This window comes from Octodon degus, unplaced genomic scaffold (assembly GCF_000260255.1).
Source record: "Octodon degus isolate 3935 unplaced genomic scaffold, OctDeg1.0 scaffold00006, whole genome shotgun sequence".
Classification (NCBI taxonomy): Eukaryota; Metazoa; Chordata; class Mammalia; order Rodentia; family Octodontidae; genus Octodon; species Octodon degus.
In genome coordinates, this window is record NW_004524582.1 from 22,115,124 (window position 1) to 22,124,128 (window position 9,005).

General features: G+C 46.1%; 1 long non-coding RNA gene across 1 annotated transcript; it reads left to right on the forward strand.

Moving 5' to 3' along the window:
• The first annotated feature begins 3,404 nt into the window (after window positions 1-3,404).
• LOC111818885 lies at window positions 3,405-6,934 on the forward strand. The gene is made up of 3 exons (XR_002822760.1): window positions 3,405-3,432; window positions 4,838-5,029; window positions 6,911-6,934. It is a non-coding gene; the product is annotated as an uncharacterized LOC111818885 (long non-coding RNA).
• Window positions 6,935-9,005: the final 2,071 nt, after the last annotated feature.

A 9,005-nucleotide genomic window follows, 5' to 3' on the forward strand; every position in this document is an offset into this window, starting at 1 on the left:
GACTACAACTTCTGAAACTGAATCTAAGTAAACCTTTCTTCCTTTAAGTTATAATTCCTAGGTATTCTGTCACAGCAACAGAAAGCTAACACGATCAGTGACAAGTATGTTACTAGAGTCTGGCAAGCACAAGGGCCTGAGTTCAATCCTCGGCTCCACCAAAAAAAAAAAAAACCAGCCTGGGGGTCCGGCCAAATAGCTCAGCAGATTAAAGCACCTGCAAGCAGGGGCTGGGGGTTAGATCCCTGGCAGATCCCCATGTTGGGGGCTGGGGAGACGGCTCAGTAGAATAAGTGCTCCTGGCAAGGGCAAGGGCCTGAGTTCAATCTCTAGTTCTGCCCCAAAAAAAAAAGTATGTTACTAGACTATATTTGTACACTTTGGTAATATAAGTCTTCTACAAAGACTTACATATCTCTAAAATAAGATCCTAATACATATCTTTTTTTTTTTTAATTTTTATTTATGTGGGGGGGGCAGCTCAGCCCACCAGGGGGCAGCACTGGCTGGCATGTGCTGGGGATTGAACCATGGTCCCTGTGCTCTGCTAAGCTTGTTCTAAGTAGGTGCTTTAGACCACTGAGCCATCTCACCAGCCCCATATCTTTTTTCAGAATAAACTCCTTATAAGATTAAGTGGAAGACACAGTGGTCCTATAAAAACACTTACACACATATGAAGCTTATAAAAACAAAACTTACATGCAAAAACCAGTATCTCATTCATATTACTATACATACGGGCTTTTTACTCTTTTAGACAAAAGCCACTGTCTTCTAACCCATTGTACTCTTTCACATTTTTACTACTTTCATTTCAATTCAGTCTCCCTTGACAGTTTATAATTGGCTATGCTTCAATTACTTTTTATATTAAAAAATATTCTTATACGGCTTAATATCCCTCTTAACTCAGAATTCACCTACAAATAATAAAGATGGTGTATATTGTGGCCTGCACCTGGATACCCCCACCCCCCAAAGCCTCATGCAGCCACAGGTGGGGGGTTTCAGAGATGGCTGGATCTAGGGTGCGTGGTGCTAGGATTCAGGGTGTGAGTACCAAATCAATCCACATGTGCATAAACTAGGAACTAGGGTTTGGCACCACCCTAGGTCCCACAGCCTACATACAACATGGAACAGGCAGAAAGATGCTGCTAAGATTCCTTGCTTGGGGGCCAGGGAGATGGCTCAGTGGAATAAGCACTTCCCTGGCAAGTGCAAGGGCCTGAGTTCAATCCCCGGTTCTGCAAAAAAAAAAAAAGATTCCTTGCTTGCTTGCTTTTGAGGTCTTCTGCTTGCCATGAAGTGTGTATCTTCTTCAGTGACTCTCTGCCAAGCCACCCTACTTTGGAGCCGGCAGATTATGGGCTAAAACTACAAACTGTGAGTTAAATAAGCCTTTCCCCTTTCACTCTGGGTGTTGGGTATTTTGTCTCAGCAATGAGAAAAGTAACCAAGACAAAGTATATTTTATCATAAATGTACAAACACATGGAACTATCATTTTTAATTTAAAATTATAAATAGAAAATGCTGCAAGTTTAACCAAAGAAAAGTTGAAATAACAGGAAAAGTATAACAGAGTAGACTAGGAAAATGTTACAGGATTTTAAGTGAATCTGCACGGCTGCCTTAAAATGCCTAATACAATGATCATTACTGTCGTTGTTGCTTTTTAGCTTCATTACTGTTATAATGCTCAACAACTGGTCTGTAATTCCCTGACACTAATCTTGCATGCGCTAAAATGTAGCTCCAAGGTACTATAAATATCATCCAAGAATATCACCAAAAAATCTGTTTCCTTGTAACTTAAAACCTTCTCATAGCTGAGCGAGTGGAAGTGCCTCAGCATTACATCTTTCTAATATAACCCTCATCTTGCTAGGGTTCTTTTTTATCACATTATCTCCATATATTCTGCATTTTCAGCTCTACAACTATGGAACATTCCAAAACATTTTATGACTCCTCTGTTTTTGTTCCCAGTATTATTTCTTTTGGTGAAAATACTTTTCTTGTCTTCTCAGACATTTGAAATCCTCATTAGGTATAATTTAGCTCAAATGCTATACCATTCACCTAATCGACGGTTCAGTACCTAAACTTCTGAACACTGGGGATACAAAACAAGATATATTTATATAATAATATAAAAGAATACCTGTTCAGCTCTCACAGTGAATGAACCAGAGCTATGTAACAATGACAAATCGTAAAATAATATTAAGTAAACATGGTAGCAGCAAACAATATATATTACTGATTGCTAAAATTATACAAAACAAGGGCTGGGGAAATAGCTCAGTAGAATAAGTGCTTGCCTGCAAGCGAAAGGTCCTGAGTTCAATCCCCAGTACTGAAAAAAATAAAATAAAATAATGCAAAACAGTACTGTATACTAATTAAAAATTAAAATATGGAGGCACTTTAGGAGAGTGGGTATCATGGGCAAAGGCTCATGGGGTACAGAACAGAATGGGGTAGAGCTGACAAAGACTTTCAATTACTTACATAATCATCTATTTCTTCACTTGATTGGAAAGTACACAAAACTTCGTTCATCCCTTTTTTTCCTTTTTTCAATATATTTAGTACAGAGTCTACAGGGTCTCACTACACAGATTGGACTCACAGTGATCCTCCTATTTTCAGCCTCCCAAACGCTGGGATTACAGGTCCGCCCCAGTCTCAATCTCCATCTTAGTGTTGGGGGGACGGAGGGCACCGCTGGGCGCGGATCGAACCCCGTTCCCTGTTTGCATAAGCAGGCGCTTTAATCCACTGAGCTATCTGGCCGGCCCTATCCCTGTCTAAGTCCTCTTTTAAAAAGCATGCACAAGTGTTGGTGCTTTCCTAAAGATGTTGTAATTCTGTTACAAAATCATGAATTTGGACTAACTCCCGCCTCCCGCGTTGTCGGTACGCACACTTTGCTGCAGCAGGCCTTAAAGGTCGGAATTCGCGGCACCCGTTTCTGGTCCATCAGAACCAGATCCTCCAACCGGAGATCGCCGCAAGGGCCCCCCTGTGCTACGCTGCAGCCAGGTCTCACAGAACCGACCCTCAGGCTGTCGCCCCTCATCTCCCCATGGCTGAGCCCATCCTCCATTGTCACTTCAATTCGTCCCTTCAACAAAACCAGAACCTGTCTGCCCAAAACGAACTCTAAAACGTCTCGACTCTCGCGACTACTCCCGCCACCCGCGGCCGGTCTCGCCTCCCCAACTCCACTTCCGGCCTCACCTAAGAAATCCCCATCACGTCCGGAAAGGGACTGGAGCGTGCCCTCCACGCATGCGCAAAACAGGGGCGCTAGGCGGAAACGCTTTTAAGCACCGCCTTCCACCGAGTTCTCGCGGCATTTCCTATTCTCGCAGGATTTGCTTCAACCACTCGGCGGTACAGCGTTCCCGACGCTGAAACGTGGGTTTGCGGCAAAGTTAGGAGACTGGGGATGGGGAGCGGGGACGGGCAGCCATCTGCGCCCCAGCGTGGGCAGGGCTAGCCCTGGCGCCGAGGGAGCCGAGAGGAGGTTCCGGCGGGCGGAGGCGGCGCGCGAGTGGGGTGCTGTCGCCCTGGGCGCCCCCGCATTCCCGCGCGACTGCCCTCTCCTAAGTGCTGAGCGGCCGGTTCGCTGGTCTGGCGCAGCCTTTGCGGTGCTCGCTTGGAGCGCCGTGTCATCTTTAACAATCCTCCCAGCCCGGTGTGTCTCTTTAGATTTCATTACTTGAGAATCTGATTACGCAGATTTTTAAATTTTGTGCATTTCTCCAGACTTTATTTGGTTAAGAGCAACAAACTTGTGATGCTCTGCGTAGGACAGCAACAGCTGTGTATGGCGTCTGCCGCAAGCCTGAGCGCACGCCGAAGGGAAGCGTCGCTTAGTGATGCTAGAGCTACAGAGGTAGCGTCACCTGTTTAAAAACCGTGGTTTTTCTTTTTTTTTTTTTTTTGGCGGAACCGGGGATTGAACTCAGATCCTTGCGTTTGCCAGTCAAGCACTTATCCTACTGAGCCATCTCCCTGGCCCCCTTTCTTTTCCTTTTAAAAATCTGTGGTCAAAAAAAAGAAAATCTGTGGTCAGTTTTTCAAGTAGTTATATTAGTTGCTTGAGGAAAAGAACTGTAGACAAAGTCGCAGAAAGTCTCAGTTGAAATTCAAGTTTCTGTACTTAACCTTTTTGGGTCTGTTTTTAAAAATTATACTAAGATTTTAAATCAGAAAGTTTTGTAAGGCAAAGATGCAGATGCACTTAATTTGGTTTTTAAGACAATGACTTACTGCCAATCTGAAGAGACACGACTGAGAATTTCCAAGGCACTCTCTGGGAGCTGTTTTCATTAGGCAGCCCCCCCCCCCCCAAGGGTCTCACTGTATAGTCCAGCATGGCTTTGAACTCACTATTGTAGATAGCTCAGGCTGGCCAGCACCAGACTCCAAGCGATCGTCCTGCCTCAGCCTACCAGTGCTGGTGTGACACCGTGCCCAGCTAACACAAACAGCGACTTGGTGACTAGCCAAGTTTTAGAGTACCTGCGTAGCAGGTGTGAGGCTGAGAGCCCCTAAATGTGATCACCTGATCCACAGTGAGTGAATGAGTGTATATGGCAGGGGATGGAACTCAGTGTTTGAGTACTTTCCTAAATGCACAAGCCCCTAGGTTGAACCCCCAGTTTAAAAAAGAAAAAGCAAGATTTTCTAAGTTGAGTATTTTGGGGAGTCAGGTTATTGCTTAGGCCAGAGGCTTCAGTCAGTGACCTTGAAAGTCTATATATGAATGAGAAGGAATTTTTTTTTTTTTTTTTTTTTTTTTTTGGGCTAGCTCCAGCTGCCTTAAGGGGCCCATCTGGTGCGGCTTGCGCAGCTGGGGATCAAACCGCGATCCCCTGCACCTGCCTTGAGTTTGCCCAAGGAGGCACTTTCAACAGCTTAGCTAACCCACAAGCCCCTGTGTACATGAATGAGAAGTGAAGAAAGACGCAATTTGAGGCAGTTTATTCGTTTTGCCAAATATGAAAAGGTATTAAAGATTAATAACATTTGAATTATTTTGACATTTTCTCGAAGGCATTCTGGAAATTATGTCCATTTTTATTACCATATTTAAAATGCATATTTAAAATTTTTCTAGATTTGTAAACCATTAAGGTAAATGTAGACATAGTGCAGCTAGGGTTTCAAAAAGTATTAAAAATTTTACATGAAATTAACATATTTATAGAATAAAATTGTAGTGTTGCAGTTAGAAGTTTATTATCTGGGTGCAGGGTTACATGTCACCAGCTGGAACTACGGACTAAGACCCTATCTCAGAATGCAAACAAACAAGAAAACAAAAAAACTAATTTACATGGTAATTCCAGCTGTAACTTAAAAAAAAAAACAACAACAGAAAAACAGTGTTTTAGATAAGTTTGTGCAAAAGAGTGCTGTCTAGAGTGCTGTCCTTATTCTTTTTTTTAATTTTATTTTTATTTATTTAAGTGTGTGTGTGTGTGTGTGTATGTGTGTGTGGCCAGCTCAGCCCACCAGGGGGCGGGGCTGGCTGGCATGTGGTGCTGGGGGATTGAACCGCTGTCCCTGTGCTTTGCTAAGCTTGTTCTAAGTAGGCGCTTTAGACCACTGAGCCATCTCACCAGCCCTGTCCTTATTCTTTTTTGCTCGTTTTTGTTGTTTTTTGAAACAAGGTCTTAACTGTATGAACTCACAGCCATTCTTCTATCTCAGTCTCTTGAGTGCTGAGATTACATGCACGTTCCACCAGAGATTTCAGTGGCTTACCACTCATGTGGTAAAGGTATAGGGCCATTGTGACTGGGGGTTATTTATTTATTATTCTTAGATTTGTTTTTTTAAGATTTTTTTCCTAAGAGATAGAGGAAGTACCATTCACAGAGCTCCCGGGAGGGTCAGCGTGGCTGCACTAGACGGTTAATCTGCCAGCTGTAAGAATGTGTTGTAAACAGGGAAGTAGACAGATTCAGTGCAGGAAGTGGGAGAGCTCGCCTGAGAAGCCGCGCAGAGGCGCAGGTGCCGTCCCAGCCTGGACTTGGCGATCCTCTTGTTCACAGTGCAGCGGAGCTGCAGTTTCCCTGCCAGGTGTGTGGTGATGACAGCAGAGTCCCAGAACACCACTGGTGGCCAGCCCCACTGTGGAGAAAAGTTTTGGAGAGAAGAGGGTGGCTGCGACCCAGCTCTTACCCCAGATGCCACTGTCCTTAGGCCTGGTGGCGGCTCTGCAACCTTCCAGCTGAGAATATCAGCGAACAGATCCTTGGACTAGGAGCACTGATCTCTGCACACGTCCAGACCCCGAGCTTGTCTGTGAGACAAAAGGAATTTTCGGGAAGTGAGGCAGCAGAGTGGCCACATCTCGACCTGCCCTAGAGGTCACTGTCACAGCACAGGTGGAAACAGGATTGCAGCTGCTGCCTTGGGGCTGGAGCATCCCTTAGCTAAATAGAAATTCAGAGCCCAGGGAAATGGCAGCATTGTGCTTGGGGGTGGGAAGCTGGAGAGAAATAACCTGTGTGAGGAAGCCCCCGTGCTCGTTTCAGAGCCCACTGAGATGGCAGAAGTCTGAGCAAACAGAAGGGAGTTCGAGACAGGGACAGGGAGTGACGGGAAGGCTGGGGTTGGTGGAGAACCCGAGCCTAAGAGCAAGGGTCCAGCAGTATGGCAAGCTGGAGCCCAGCGGGGCCTCGGACCCTTCCTGCAGGCTGCACGTGGACAAGCTTGGCTGTGACACTGGGCTTCTCTTTAACTCCCAAAGTATTGGAGGACTACCTAAGTGTATACTGAACCACGTGTGGCTTTGCATTTTGCTTTAATTTATCAGGTATTTACATATATCTTCTGAGTTTTCCTACCAAGGGTAATTTTTTTTTCTTTTGTATTTTAGGGAAGGGTTTACAGGATGTTCAGGGTCTCACTACTACATTGGGGACGTAGAGATCTGCCTGTTTACAGCCTCCCAAGAGCTTGGATTACAGGCACGCGCCACCATGCCCAATCTCAGTTGGCTCAGCACACCCTGGGGGCAGGGTCTGGCAGGCAGGGCTGGGGATCAAATCCCTGGCCCCTGAGCCTGCTTGCAGGTGCTTTAATCTGCTGAGCTATTTGGCTAGCCCCAAGGGTAATTTTTGGAGTCTCCCGAAGCTGGGTGTCTACAGAATTGAGCTACTTATTATGTCCAGTGCCCATTAAGCCCCTTATGCTTGCTTCCAGTTGTATTTTTCTTTTCATGCCCTCTCATTGACTACTCAGATCCTTTCTCCCTCTACTCCCCGTTCCAGGCATAAAAATAATACCATCAAAACCACTTTTCTTTTTCCTTCCATTTTATGCTTCATTTAATTTTTCCTCCTGCTCGTCAGCCTGCTTGTCAACCACTATTTCATCTTTCTGGGTCACTGACAAAAATTTTGAACATCTTTCAAGTGTTGATGTATGCTTGCTTCTTTGTACATTGTTTTTACAGGAAATTGTTCTGTGCTTACAAGGCAGTGGCAAGGACTGAACCGAGCACAGTCATACGTGGGTTCACAAATGCTTCTGTAAATGAACAGTTCTGTTCACCTCACTAAGTTCAGGTCAGTTTGCCAACAGAAGCACTCAGTAAAATCTTTCTTCTGTTCCTGAACTCTGCACCTGGTGAGGAACAGCAGCCCGGCTATCTCTGGCACGTAAGCATGAATGCAGCTGTCTGTGCCACTGTGAGAAGTGGTTGTGGCTTCCTCTGGTTGAGGTGAGGGTCACAGAGCCGTGCCCTCTCGCCAGGAAGCTTTCTGTGTGCTGCTTAGCACGTGCAGCACTGTACGGTGTTATCCAGGCCATCTTGGCACTAAAGGAAGTGCAGGGAGATGCCGGAATGTGCAGAGCAAGATGCTGTGAAGGCGCACAGCAGGAGAGGCCAGAAGAAGACTTTGGGGACAATACTCATGGACTAGGGGGCTGGTGAGATGGCTCAGTGGTCTAAAGCACCTACTTAGAACAAGCTTAGCAAAGCACAGGGACCGCGGTTCAATCCCCCAGCACCACATGCCAGCCAGCCCCGCCCCCTGGTGAGCTGAGCTGGCCACACACACACACACACATACACAAATAAATAAATAAAATTAAAAAAAAAATACTCATGGACTAGCAGAAGGAAGCTGCAGAAAAGCACGGGGGTGGAATCATGGCACCAACCTGGCCTCATAGTATAAGGCGGTGAGGGCGGTGGTCTTGCCTAGGCTGAGGAATGGGGATGCTGTCACGGGAGCCAGTGTGGCACAGGGAGTAGCATTATCAGCTAACCAGGGGACCTGTGCTGGAAGAGGTAGGAAGGCTTTGGTCAGTGCGGTCGCGTGGGACGCAGCTGACAGGTGCAGTGTTCGTGAAGCTCGGGTCCGTGCATGGGCCACGACACGGCTGGGAGAGTTAGCACGAGAAAGCACTCCAAGTCAACGGGTGATGAATTTAAAGCCAGTAGAGGGTGGCTGGGTAAGTTCTGCAAGAGAAGTGGCATCCACAGTGTGATGAGACACGGTGAGGTTCTAGCTCTGACAAGGATGCAAATAAGAGAACTTTCATGATGATGCCACAAGGGTTTATGAAGAAAAAAAAAAGACAAAGGCTGGGGAACTAGGTCAGAGGTATAAGCATCTACCTGGCAAGCACAAGGAGCCAAGTTCGATCCCCAGCTCCAGTGACTTTCTGGCCTGGCACCAGGCGTGGTAGCACACATAATCCCAGCAGTAAGGATTGAGACAGACCAGCCTGGAGGCTATAAGTGTGCACAAGGCCAGCCCAAATGGCATAGTGAGACTTTGTCTCAAACAAAACAAATCAGAGCATTTCTACCCTGTCATCTCCCTTCCCCAGGCCTTTTTCATCTCATCATAATTCTTTTTTGTTCCTGGTACTGGATGTCTAATTTAGGGCCTTGCGCTTTCCAGGCAGGTGCTTGTGCTGCTGAGCTCCGCCCCTGCTCGCCTGATCAGAATTCTGATGAT